The sequence below is a fragment of the Ovis aries genome, chromosome 2, assembly GCF_016772045.2.
Source record: "Ovis aries strain OAR_USU_Benz2616 breed Rambouillet chromosome 2, ARS-UI_Ramb_v3.0, whole genome shotgun sequence".
In the NCBI taxonomy this organism is placed as follows: Eukaryota; Metazoa; Chordata; class Mammalia; order Artiodactyla; family Bovidae; genus Ovis; species Ovis aries.
Window position 1 is genome coordinate 11,426,094 of NC_056055.1, and position 14,482 is coordinate 11,440,575.

Consider the following 14,482-nt stretch of genomic DNA (forward strand, 5'->3'; position numbering starts at 1 on the left):
GAGGCAGTGATCAAAGCCATCCCCAAGAAGAAGAAATTCAAAAAGGCAAAATGGCTGTCTGGGGAGGCCTTACAAATAGCTGAGAATAGAATAGAAGCAAAAAGCAAAGGAGAAAAGGAGATATAAGCATCTGAATGCAGAGTTCCAAAGAATAGCAAGGAGAGATAAGAAAGCCTTCCTCAGTGATCAATGCAAAGAAATAGAGGAAAGTAATAGAATGGGAAAGACTAGAGATCTCTTCAAGAAAATTAGAGATACCAAGGGAACATTTCATGCAAAATGGGCTCAATAAAGGGCAGAAATGGTATGGACCTAACAGAAACAGAAGATATTAAGAAGAGGTGGCAAGAATACACAGAAGAACTATACAAAAAAGATCTTCATGACCCAGATAATCATGATGGTGTGATCACTGGACTAGAGCCAAACCTCCTGAAACATGAAGTCAAGTGGGCTTTAGGAAGCATCACCATGAACAAAGCTAGTGGAGGTGATGGAATTCCAGTTGAGCTCTTTCAAATCCTGAAAGATGATGCTGTGAAAGTGCTGCACTCAATATGCCAGCAAATTTGGAAAACTCAGCAGTGGTCACAGGAGTGTATATTTTCACCCTGCTTATTTAATTTATATGGAGAGTACATCATATGAAATGCTGGGTTGGATGAAGCACAAGCTGGAAAAGGTCAGTTTTCATTCCAATCCCAAAGAAAGGCAATGCCAAAGAATGCTCAGACTACCACATAATTACACTCATCTCACACACTAGTAAAGTAATGCTCAAAATTCTCCAAGCCTGGCTTCAACAGTATGTGAACCATGAACTTCTAGATGTTCAAGCTGGGTTTAGAAAAGGCAGAGGAACCAGAGATCAAATTGCCAACACCCACTGGATCATCGAAAAAACAAGAGAGTTCCAGAAAAACATCTATTTCTGCTTTATTGACTATGCCAAAGCCTTTGTCTGTGTGGATCACAAGAAACTGGAAAATTCTTAAAGAGATGGCAATACCAGACCACATTACCTGTCTGCTGAGAAATCTGTATGCCAGTCAAGAGGCAACAGTTAGAACTGGACATGGAACAACAGACTGGTTCCAAGTAGGAAAAGGAGTACATCAAGGCTGTATATTTTCACCCTGCTTATTTAATTTATATGCAGAGTACATCATATGAAATGCTGGGTTGGATGAAGCACAAGCTGGAATCAAGATTACTGGGAGAAATATCAATAACCTCAGATATGCAGATGACATCACCCTTATGACAAAAAGTGAAGAAGAACTAAAGAGCCTCTTGATGAAAGTGAAAGAGGAGAGCGAAAAAGTTGGCTTGAAACTCAACATTCAGAAAACTAAGATCATGGCATCTGGTCCCATCACTTCAAGGCAAATAGATGGGGAAACAATGGAAACAGTGACAGACTTTATATTTTTTGGGCTCCAAAATCACTGCAGATGGTGACTGCAGCCATGAAATTAAAAGACACTTGATCCTTGGAAGAAAAGCTGTGACCAACCTAGACAGCATATTGAAAAGCAGAGACATTACTTTGCAGACAAAGGTCCGTTTAGTCAAAGCTATGGTTTTTCCAGTAGTCATGTGAGAGTTAAACTATAAAGAAAGCTGAGTGCCGACGAATTGATGCTTTTGAACTGTGGTGTTGGAGAAAACCCTTGGACTGCAAGGAGATCCAACCAGTCCATCCTAAAGGAAATCAGTCTTGAATATTCACTGGAAGAACTGATACTGAAGCTGAAACTCCAATACTTTGGCCACCTGATGGGAAGAACTGACTCATTGGAAAAGACCCTGATGCTGGCAAAGATTGAGGGCAGGAGGAAAAGGAGACGACAGAGGATGAGATGGTTGGATGGCATCACTGACTAGGTGGACATGAGTTTGAGCACGCTTCAGGAGTTGGTGATGGACAGGGAAGCTTGGCGTGCTGCGTGCAGTCCATGGGGTCACAGTCGCAGTTGGACATGACTGAGTGACTGAACTGAACCGAATATGATTTCAAAGTTTCTTCTCCTCCTTCACTTTATTCCATTTTCTCCCAATATTGTCCCATTTGCAAGATCAAAACCTCTTCTGTAAACTGATTTCATTCCTTTTTCAGAGCTTGAGCAGATCTCATCTTTAGAAAGAAAGGATTCTAGCCAATACCTTTTATGACTTTTTCTCAGCACTTGAGTTTGTAATAATCCCACTGGATTTTATCCCCTTTTCAACCAGGAAGAATCCCTGCTCTAGAATCCCCAGGCTGTTGCTGTTGTTCAGTTGCTAAGTCGTGTCCGACTCCTCGTGACCCCATGGGGTCCAATGCAGTCCTCCAGGCTGCATGTCTGGAGGCCTCCCTCTCCCTTACTGTCTCCCAGAGTTTGTCCAAGTTCATGTCCATCGAATTGGTGATGCCATCCAACCATCTCCTCCTCTGTTACCCTATTCTTCTGCGTTCAGTCTTTCCCAGCTCAGGGTCTTTTCTAGTGAGTTGGCTCTTTGCATCATGCGGCCAAAGCATTGGAGCTTCAGCTTCAGCATCAGTCCTTCCAACAAGTAGGACTGGAAGGACTGATGCTTTAGGATTAACTGGTTTTATCTCTCAGTCTGGGGCTCTGTAAAACAATCCAGAGCAATTTGAGAGTCTGTGGTGTTGGGGTGACTCTTGAGCCTGTAGACAAACCATGGGTTCAGTCTTTCCTCAGATCTCTTCATTCTGAACAAGATAAAGAGAGACAGAATTTGGGGCAGCTAATCTCCTGTTGTCTGCTAATGTCTGGCTCCCCCAGATGCTCTCTAAAATCCATCAAAATCTGCCACTAATCATCTTTTTGTGCTCACAAACTTTAGCTAACAGAAGAATCACCTGGAGAGCTTATTAAAGCATAGGTTCCTGAACTCCATCCTAGAGGTTCTGACTCAGCAGGCCTGGAGCGCAGACCTCAAAATTTCATTTCTAGTAAGTTTCCAGGCCTTGTTGATGCTGCCAGTCCATGTTTTGAGCAGCACTGCTCTAACCACACAAGCTACTTAGCTACTTCTGGGCAAATTAAAACCTTTACCTAGAAGAAAAGACACGATAAAGAGAAAGACCAAAAAAAAAAAAAAAAAAGTGGTAGTCAAAATAATTCAAAGTGCTCATGCCTAAGAAGCTCACACATTTTGCCTGATATGTGAAGTTTTCCTGGTAATTGAATATCTATCAATACCTCATCTAATTATTTTTTTAATGTGGCTACATCAAGTCTTAGTTGTGGTGTGTGGGCCCTAGTTCCCTGGTCAGGGATGGACCCCAGGCCCCCTGCACTGGGAGCATGGAGTCTTAACCCCTGGACCACCAGGCAAGTCTCAGTGCTTGATCTATTCTTGCAGTTCTAGGTACAGAGACCAAGAGCCTCCACCGGGGGGCAAAGCACCCCAGGGAGAGATGGAGGCTCTTGTCTTGTTGCAGGTGGAAGAGCGTGAGTCTTACCTACCCCAGTTCTGCAGACTGACACAAGAGAGTAGAGTGTCGACTTTATTTGCCTGAGCAAGTTCCCAGGAATTACCCCAACGTAGTTCTAGTAAGAGTGACGCTGGAGAATGAGGCTAAGATATGTGTGGCAAAATGGGGTTTCCTACTGTCTTTCCCCCTGGAAGTTCGGGTAGTTGGGTCTGCACAGGGACCCTTGCCTGGCTTACCCACCCGGTCTCAGGCTGACGATCCGAGGAGAAGGAATGGGCAGAGACCGGTTACTCACTTCTCGGAGATGAGATACACATGTCCCTTGCGCCTGAGTCTGGGCAGGTCCCAGACAGCAAGGATCTGCTTCTTTGGGCAGTGACCTATGACATATGAACTCCACCCACGAGGAAATGTGACCGAAGGAATAGTAGCCTTCTTCTTACCTGTCAGATTACATATTTACTGTTCATTCCTTGAGGATTAGTGAGTAGGGAGTGGAGAGAGGCCATAACTGTTCTTTCTTTTGTAAAAATCAGGAGACAGGTAAGTAGCAAGCTTTAACACACATGACCTCTGTAATGTTAGAGAGCTGATTGGGAAAGGTCCATTCTAGTTCTAGGAGTGTATGTTAGGAAAGTAACTCTAAGTTCCTCCAAATTCATATATTTCAACATCCAAATTTCTTGACTGATTTCTTTACCATTGTTATTACATTTATCTGTTCAATTCTGTGTTTTCATTGATATATACAGCTTATTCATAGAGTAAGAGTTTATTATTGGTGTCAAATTATTTGTGTCAAATACTTATCCTGTTTTATCATTTTTTAAAATTTGTTTATGATGTCTTTGATGTATAAAGGCTTTAGGTTTCTATGCAGTCCAATTGATTGATCTTTCCTTTGTGATTTATTGCATGAATGTTAAATACAGATTTTTCAAACAAAAGTTTTTATTTATAGCCCATCTTTTTTTTCTAGGACTTTAAGTAACCTACATCATAGGGAAAGTGTTAGTTGCTCTGTCGTGTCCGACTCTTTGTGACCCCATGGACTGTAGCCCGCCAGGCTCCTCTGTTGGTGGGATTAACCTAGCAAGAATACTGGAGTGGGTTGCCATTTCCTCCTCCAGCAGATCTTCCCAACCCAGGGATCGCACCTGGGTCTCCCGCATTGCAGGCAGATTCTTTACTATCTGAGCCACCAGGAAAGCTAAGTGACCTGCATGGGTATATAAAATAAGTAGGTAACCTAAAGAAGAATGTAAAACAAACTCAGGGACCTAAAAAGGATGTCAGAATAAGGCTAAGAATAATTCATATCCTTATAATCTATTTACTTTTTCATCAGTGGCTCGCACATTTAGGTTTAAGTTGTCAACCCATCCAGCCAGGAAGAAAGCCATTACATGACTTATAAGGTTACAACAAATGGTGTTTTTGGAAAGAAGTAAAGTTATTTTCAACATATAGAAATTTCTGATTTGGGGAGGGGCGTTTCATAAGTAATTCAGTGTTTGAGCAGCATTTTATGAGGACTTTATGATGCTGTTTCTTTATTGCCCCTCAATATGGCTCATTGTATCTTAGAAAAGCACAATTCACTGTGGAGTGGGCAGGGAACGATGCCTCAGAAATGCCTGTGCTCTGCTGATCTGACTTGATTCAGGGGTATGATTAGCTTAGTTTAGATTATTTGGAGGAATGAACTGGAGTCCATGTTTTTCAGGAAATGTTTCCTAAATATTGCTGCTCAATAAATGATGGGGCCCATGTGTTCAGATGATTCTGTCTCATCCGTCCCTAGGAAACAGTTGACCTGTGTTGCCAGTTGAATTACAAGGATCTGTGCCCGAAAAGAAGGCTGCCTGCCTCCATTATAGGGTTAAGCCGAGTCTAGGGAGCTAAGCTAAGGGAAATGTACAAATCTGCCCTCCATGGTTGAATCTCAATTCCTGTCCTTACAATGTGATCACATACTTTTAGCCTGAAAATCTCATGGTAGTTGTAACTAGATACCAAATTTGTCTTAAGAAAAATTTCAACAAAGTAATGAACTCTCAACTTTGAATAATGGTTATATCCTTCTAAGATAAACTGAAATATACATCAAGGACAACTAAAATGATACCCTATTTATAGAGTTATAGAAGGGCTATAAAAATAGTAACTGTGCTTTCCAGATAGTTGATTTGTAGCCATTTTTTTCTTGACAATATTTACCTTGAAAAACCAACTGTCTGTTTAGGCTGCTCCTAATTAGAGATTTAAAACCAAATCATTTATGACTAAGAGAATGCTGGTTTTTCTGTTCTCTTTAGAAGAGGATTGCTTGCATTTAGTTACTTCGAAAGTAGTGTTGGTAAATTTTAAAAAGTATCTAAAAAAGAGGAACAGGCCACTTTTCCTCTGTTCCCTGGTAGAATGTCTGACTGATGAAGTGGCTTACGATAGCAGGTTTTCTAACAGCATGCATAATTTGAGATCTCTTGGGACCTTATAAACCTTCCCCTGTAACTGATTGCTGTTCACAGAATTGAAGTCCAAACAAAAGACAGTAAAGACCACAAATAATTTAACATGGTTTCTGATATTTTTCCACAAAATGATAAATACTGTAATAACATTTCTGGGTGGAAAAGTTATGTCTGAAGTCAGCCTGCTTCTCTTATAAGCCATCAGCCTGAGAAACTCATACTTGCCATTGGCCAAGCCAAAAATCAGCATATATTTTGCATGGAATAGCCAGCCATCTGTAATATGCCAAAAATGGAGAGAGAAAATGGTTGTTCTTTTTAAGATAATGACACTGTAGATCCAGCTAGGTAGAACCATACTCAGAGGATAAATAAAGATGAGTAAGTTCTTCGGAACTGGAGCTCATCACTAAATGGATTTTAAATGGCTCTAGATGCAATGGGTTCGTCTCATTCTTCCGTTTCAGGGCCACTATATTCTAATCATGTGTATAGACAAAGAGGCTCCAAGGCTCTCTCCTTGGCTGAAATCAGACAAAAGACCACTTACTTCTTAGTTTACCCCATCCATTAATACAGTACAAAGGAAACCTGACTACTTGATGTTCTTTTTTCTTTTCATTTCCTTGTGACTTTTTAATTTGATATAATTTCAAATTTCTCTCTCTTGTTCTCTCTTTCTCTCCCCTTTTCCTGAAATAAATCCCACTTGGTCATAGTACATTGTTTTTTTTTTTATATGGCATTAGATTCTGTTTCTTTGAGTATTTTTGCATCGATATTCATAAGTGATGTGAATTTATGGTTTTCTTTCTTCTTCTGTACTATCCTTATCAGGTTTAGGCATTAATATCTTTTTTGTTTCATAAAAAGAATTTGGAAAGTTTTCTTCATCATCACAATTTATGAAGCATTTGGACTACCTGTTCTCGGATGGTTTGGTAGAATTCCTCTGGGTAACAGTATAGGCCTAGGGATTTTCTTGATGATGGTCTCAATTTTTTTCTTTATAGACATTGGTATGTTTCAGCTTTTAATGTCTAATGGAGTCCATGTTGGTAAACTGTATTAGGAATTACCCATTTTATCTGTTTTCAAAATTTATTTGCATGGTGGTCTGCAAAAGCAACTTTTTGAATTTTCTTTTATTTCAAAGATTATTTCTCCTTTTACTTGATTTTTTCCTTTTTATTTTCTAGCTGATTAGTTAGCAGTTTGTCTATTTTGATAAGTATTTTCAAAAAGTGAAGATTTTTTTTATTAATTAGCTCTATCATTTGTTTCCACAATTAGATCTACTCCACATCAAGAATTAGCAAAGTATGGACCGTGGGCCAAATCTGGCCTGTCATCTGATTTCATAAGAAAGTTTTATTGGAACACAGTCAAGTCATTTATTTACATATTGTCTGGTTGCTTTTGTGCTACAAAGCCAGGATTGAGTAGTTGTAACAGAAACATCTGGTCCAGAAAACCTAAAATATTTACTATTGGACCCTCTATAGAAACCTTTCCTGACTCCTGCTCTACGTCATTAATTTCTGCTCTCATATTTCCTGTATGCTCTCTTATGCTTCCTTTTGCTTTATAAAAGTGGTTGTAGTTTATCCGTATTCTTCTATTTTGGGTTCTCTTTTGACTTATAGGGGCTTCCCTTATGGCTCAGCTGATAAAGAATCTGCCTGCAATGTGGGAGACCTGGGTTCGATCCCTGGGTTGGGAAGATCCCCTGGAGAAGGGAACGGCTACCCACTCTAGTGTACTGGCCTGGAGAATTCCATGGACTGCATAGTCCATGGGGTTGCAAAGAGTCGCCTGAGCGACTTTCACTTTGACTTAATCGGATCTTGCTTTCTCCCTGCACTTCTTTTTCCTGTCACCACATAGTTTTCAAAGGATACCTATTCCTTCCTTTTTAGTCTCTGCTTTCCCCGAAGCAATACCTTTCTCGTTGTTCAGTTGCAAAGTTGTGTCTGACTCCTTGCGACCCCATGAACTGCAGCACACCAAGTTTCCCTTCCTTCACCATCTCCCAGAGTTTGCTCAAATTCATCTCCACTGAGTCACTGATGCCATCCAACCATTCCATCCTCTGTTGCGCCCTTCTCCTCTTGCCCTCAATCTTTCCCATCATCAGGGTCTTTCCCAGTGAGTCGGCTCTTTGTATCAGGTGGCCAAATGATTGGAGCTTCAGCTTCAGCATCAGTCCTTCCAGTGAATACTCAGGGTTGATTTCCTTTAGGATTGACTGGTTTGACCTGAAGTCCCATAGATTTTTCTTCTTTTGCTTGTAGTTAGTACTCTGATATGCCAGGTCTCTTTATGAGTATTTTCACCCTTAAGGTGAAATTCCTCTTTCTGGGAGTGACTCTGACTCATGATTGGGCCCTTTGCTTCCCTCTCCTCTTTCACAGGTCTCTTCTAGTGCCCCCTCACTCTCTAGAATGATGTGTGGGCAATTGAGAGATAGTTTTGCTGGGCCTTGCTATTCGTTTTTTCATAAAAGGTGATTAAAGTTTGCAGTTTTCTCTTGTCTTCCAGTGGTGACGACAGCATTGGTTTTATGTTGTTCTGTTTGCTTTTGCAGTTGATCTGAAGTATATTTTGGAGAAGGTATGGAGAGATTTGAATTTAAGGGGCCACCATTATCAGTGAAGTAACTGGAACGCTAATCTTAATGAACTCTTTTTTGAACATTTATTTCTGGTTGTGCTGGGTCTTTGCTGCTGCACAGGCTCTTCTCTAGTTGCGGCGAGCGGGGGCTTCTCTTCCTTGCAGGGCGCGGGCCTCTCATTGCGGAGGCTTCTCTTGTTGTGGAGCATGGGCTTTAGAGTTCGTGGGCTTCGGAGCACAGGCTCAGTAGTTCTGGTGCACGGGCTCAGTTGCTCTGTGGCAAGTGGGATCTTCCCGGATCAGGGATCCTACCAGTGTCTCCTGCACTGGCTGGTAGATTCTTCCCCGCTGAGCCACCAGGGAAGCCCTGTAATAAACTCTTCAAGTGCTAACTTTCTGCCCCCCCATCTCTGCTCTCCTGCCCTTTCTTCTACCTGGAAACCTCACCCCTCTTCTTCAGTTCCTATATTCCCTTCTTTCATGGACTGAAAGTACATGTTCTTCTTTCTGAATCTTTTCCAGGAGGAAATATTGGGAGGAGTTTGGCACAGTTACTCTGGAGTCAGGTTATCTAAATTCAAATCTCAGATCTGTTGTTTACAATCTCTGTGCCTTTAAGCAAGTTATTTAACCTCATGTGGCTAAACTGCCTTAACTATGGGAATAAGGGTTATGGATTTGTTGTGGGACTAAACTGGTTAATGCACATGGAAAACCAGCATATGTGATATGCAATAAGCATCTATCAAATATTAACTGTGACTTAAATTTACCTTATGATGTTTATTATATACTCCTTTATATTTTTGTTGCATTGATATAGTGTGTAACTTCTCTTCTCGATTAAATACATATTAAGGGCAGGAACCATGTCTTATTCAGAGTATTTGTATTCCATTCGGTTAATATATCAGGTAGGGGCTTCCCTGGTAGCTCAGCTGGTAAAGAATCCACTGGCAATGCAGGAGACCTGGGTTCCATCTCTGGGTTGGGAAGATTCTCTGGAGGAGGGCATGGCTACCCACTCCAGTATTTGTCAGGAGAATCCCATGGACAGAGCAGCCTGGCAGGCTACAGTGCATGGGATCGCAAAGAGTCGGACATGACTGAGCAACTTTCACACTCCCAGTATATCAGGTGCTTAGACTTCCTCATATTGCCGACTGCTTACATTTTAACAGTAGGGAATGCCATGCTCGCCACTGTCCTGGTGTTTCATAATACACACATGCATAATTATACATACATAGTAATATAATGCATAAAGTGTAGTTTGAAGCTGCAGGGGACTCTGGGAGCCCTGAGAAAGTAATGACTGATTTTGCCCAGAGTTGCTTGCCTGCATTAACAAAGCTGAAACATAATTTCTAAGAATCTGATGAACTAAGAGCCAAAATTTTTCTTCTCTGAGTCATTCTTGCAGGTCTGGTTTTTCAGCTTTAGGCTTCTTGTGGGTGGGGAAAGGAGAGAGAGAAGGCAGAGTGACCACTGAAAGTGTAGCAGGGAATGGCCATTTGAATGAGAGACCGGGCGTGTGTAATACTTAATAGAGCAAAGGATCAGAGAGTGGGGCAGGACAGGATTCAGCGTGAGCTGCCTTCTACTGGGGATCCTTTTCCCCTCCAAGTGAGTCAGCAGGGATTCAACCTACCTTTAGTTCAAACCGTGAGCCCCTTGGATGGAGAGAAGGGAGTCTAGACAGAGTCACTCTCTGACCAACATGGACCTAAACTTAACCAGTGAGACGTTTCCTGTGAACAGAAGAAACTGTGGACCCACCATTACTGTAACATTACAGTTGTTTGTGGCATGCAGGATCCAGTGCCCTTCCCAGGGACTGAACCCAGGCCCCCTGCCTTGGGAACACAGAGTCTTAGCGACTGGACCACCATGGAATTCCCAAGATTATATTTTAAGATTTATTTTTTTCGCTTGTTTATTTTCTGCCTTTCTCACTAGAATTAATTCCATTCGGTGCAGGGACTTCGTTTTCTTACCACTTTATCCTGCTCCAAAGCATGCCTGGCACATAGTGAGAACTTTCTAAATATTCACTGAATGAATGAGTAAACTTATTCCAAGAAGGACCATTGGAATCACCTTTGGAAGTACATTCCACTTGTAGATTACTTGGTGGAGAATTGGTATCTGCATTTTCCTATCTTTTCATTCAAGGATGTGGCATTTTTCTCTTTATTGTTTTCTTTCCTGTCCTTCAGTTCAGTTCAGTTTAGTTCAGTTCATGTCCTTCAGAGAAAAAAAATCTTCATGTTGTTGCCAAAATCTCGACTCCCTGTCCAACTGATGCCAAATAGAAATATGGAGACAGAGTTTGGAGAAAATAAAAAAGCAGATTTATTCTTTGCCAGGCAAAGGGGAAACACAGTAGGCTAATGCTTCAAGAACTGTACTCTGCTCTCTGGGAGATAGGGAAAAATTTTATATCCTAATGAATGTTTTGCTTTTTTTTGGGCAAAGTTTCAAAATGGCTACAGAAACCAGGTCTGGTGTCTCTGAAGTTATTAACCTGTGACCTTTTTGAAATGTAGCATGCTACAAGAGAAGAATGCCAGGTGCAGAGTAAAGTTTATATGGAATTAGAGAGTAATTCATTTTGTTGAGCTTTGTGAAGGACAAATCTAGCTACAAGTGTTTGTAGTAACAGCTAAAGAATAATCAAGATTGCTTACCTATTTTAGGCTTATTTATGCTGTTTCCCCAGCTTGTTCATTGTTTTCTTATTTTCCTTGTTTATCAGAAAAGAAAAGTCTCATGTCTGTTTAAGAAAAGTATTATTTCGATTTTCCTGCCACAAGGTAAGTCTTGGACATTTCTTCAGTTCAGTCCAGTTGCTCAGTTGTGTCTGACTCTTTGTGACCCCATGAAGCGCAGCACGCCAGGCCTCCCTGTCCATCACCAACTCCCGGAGTTCACTCAGACTCACGTCCATCGAGTCAGTGATGCCATCCAGCCATCTCATCCTGGGTCGTCCCCTTCTCCTCCTGCCCCCAATCCCTAAGACTCTTGAGAGTCCCTTGGACTGCAAGGAGATCCAACCATTTCTAGTTAGATTTATTTCTAGGTATTTGAAGTTTGTTCATGGTTTCTTCTCTTGTGAATAGAGGTCTTTTAATTTTTCTGTTTCATTTGTGGTTTCAGCTTACTTGTGTGAGCAGGCCTATGTTCATCCTGGGGTCTCAAAGGGCGAATCCATTTCCTTGCCCTTTCTGGTTTCTAGAGCCTGCCTATGTTCCTTGGCTTGTGGCCCCATCCTCAGTCTTGAAAGCTCCTCAGTTTAACATTAAATTTCTCTCTGGCCCTGATCTTGTCTCCTTCTTTTAAGAACCCTTGTCACTGCATTGAGCCCATCTGAATAATCCAGGATAATCTTCTGCACTGTAATTACATTTGCAAAGTCTTTATGCCATTAAGGTAATATGATACAGATTCTAGGAACTAGGATGTGGACATCTTTGGAGGGACCGTTATTCAGCCCACCATACTTGTTCTTGCAGATATGTAGAAAACTGTTAGTTTTTCTATGTTCTTACGTTTGCGTGCACTTTGCCAAATTCTTATTATTTGTTTTTCTATTGTATATTTGTTTTTTAGTTGATTCTTTTTGATTCACTAGCATTCAAATTGCATAATTTGATCCCTTTCTTTCTGGCATTTATAGCTCATCTTTTCATTGCCTAGGCCTGCATTGTCTAGAATCTCCTGAGTATAGAGGAGCCTGGCAAGGTTGCAAAACAGTCAGACATGACTTAGGGGCTAAACAGCAACAACAGGGCTGAATAGCAGCTGTTAGGCCATACATCCTTGGATTGTTCTTATCTTTACTAGAAATTGCTTCATTGTTTTACCACTAAGTATGGTGGTTTCTATTTAAATCAGCAAGTTTCTATCAAACTAAATCTTAGTTTATGAAGATTTCTATAAAGGAATGTCCATTAAATGTATTAACCATTATGATTATAAAAGTGACGTATGGTTTTTCTCTTTTGATCTATTAATATCTTTTCCAGTAATGATCATCTCTGTATTCCTGGAGCAAATCTCTCTTGTTTCTAGTATACTGTTCTTTGAATGTATTGCTGACTTCTATTTGCTATTATTTTCTTTTGTATTTTTGTATTTATATTTATAAGTGAGTTTGGCATAGTGTGTTTAGTTACTGGTTGTGCCATTTTGTAAAGCTTGGGCATTGTCGATTGTCCAGTCATACTGAATGAATTGGAAACTTGCTACCTTTTTGTATGATCTGGAACTGTTTAAATACTATTAAAATTATATATGTTTTGAAAATTTAAGAAGTGTGAGTTTCCTTGAATCACTACTCAGTTCAGTTTAGTCGCTCAGTCGTGTCTGATTCTTTGCGACGCCATGAATTGCAGCACGCCAGGCCTCCCTGGCCATCACCAACTCCTGGAGTTCACGCAAACTCATGTCCATCGAATTGGTGATGCCATCCAGCCATCTCATCCTCTGTCGTCCCCTTCTCCTCCTGCCCCCAATCCCTCCCAGCATCAGAGTCTTTTCCAATGAGTCAACTCTTCGCATAAGGTGGCCAAGGTATTGGACTTTCAGCTTCAGCATCAGTCCTTCCAGAGAACACCCAGGACTGATCTCCTTTAGAATGGACTAGTTGGATCTCCTTGCAGTCCAAGGGACTCTCAAGAGTCTTTTCCAACACCACAGTTCAAAAGCGTCAATTCTTCGGCGCTCAGCCTTCTTCACAGTCCAACTCTCACATCCATACATGACCACTGGAAAAACCATAGCCTTGACTAGACGGACCTTTGTTGGCAAAGTAATGTCTCTGCTTTTCAATATGCTATCTAGGTTGGTCATAACTTTCTTTCCAAGGAGTAAGCGTCTTTAAATTTCATGGCTGCAGTCACCATCTGCAGTGATTTTGGAGCCCCCCAAATAAAATCTGACACTGTTTCCACTGTTTCCCCATCTATTTGCCATAAAGTGATGGGACCAGGTGCCATGATCTTCGTTTTCTGAATGTTGAGCTTTAAGCCAACTTTTTCACTCTTCTCTTTCACTTTCATCAAGAGGCTTTTTAGTTCCTCTTCACTTTCTGCCATAAGGGTGGTGTCATCTGCATATCTGAGTGAAATCAAGTCAAGAAGTCAAGTCCCTCAGTCGTGTCCGACTCTTTGCGACCCCGTGGACTGTAGCCCACCAGGCTGGTTGTTGATATTTCTCCCGGCAATCTTGATTCCAGCTTGTGCTTCTTCCAGCCCAGTGTTTCTTATGATGTACCCTTCATAGAGGTTAAATAAGCAGGGTGACAATATACAGCCTTGATGTACTCCTTTTCCTATTTCAAACCAGTCTGTTGTTCAGTATTCTTGCCTTGAGAACCCCATGAACAGTATGAACAGAACCACTATTGTTTATCTCTAAAACCATCTTCTATACCTAGTAGCGAGATTGCCTTATCCTGAATCACCTATACTTTCTTCCCTATTTTGTCTTACAACATTTGAAGTAAAGCTTGTGACCTGTGGAACAGGTTTTCTTCGGGCAAAGCTGCCCAGTCCATAAAAAGGGGTCACGTCCTTTGGCTTGGCTTCTTTCAAAGGAACCTGTTGGTTGAGGGGCTTACACAATAGGGTTGGCTCGCATGAGATTTTCTTTTCTTCAGGTGCTTTGGGAGTTGTCTTTATCACATATTAATCATCACAGTGTTCCTATGAAACTTCTTAGCAAGTCTGATGTATTATTTTCAGTTTAGGGACAGGGATCGTCTTTGAAGGAAGTAACCTCTGAGTTTTGAATAACTAGTCTTTATTTGGGGCTTCCCTGGTGGATCAGGCAGTGGAGTCTGCCTGCAATGCAGGAGACCCAGGTCTGATCCCTGGGTCAGGAAGATCCCCTGCAGAAGGGAATGGCTACCCACTCCAGTATTCTTGCCAGGAGAATCCCATGAACA

At 41.3% G+C, this 14,482-nt stretch overlaps 1 protein-coding gene across 7 annotated transcripts in view; it reads left to right on the forward strand.

Annotated features, from left to right (window-relative positions):
• SUSD1 (sushi domain containing 1) overlaps window positions 1–14,482 on the forward strand; it is a 135,445-nt gene that overhangs the window by 80,597 nt on the left and 40,366 nt on the right. The window lies entirely within an intron of this gene.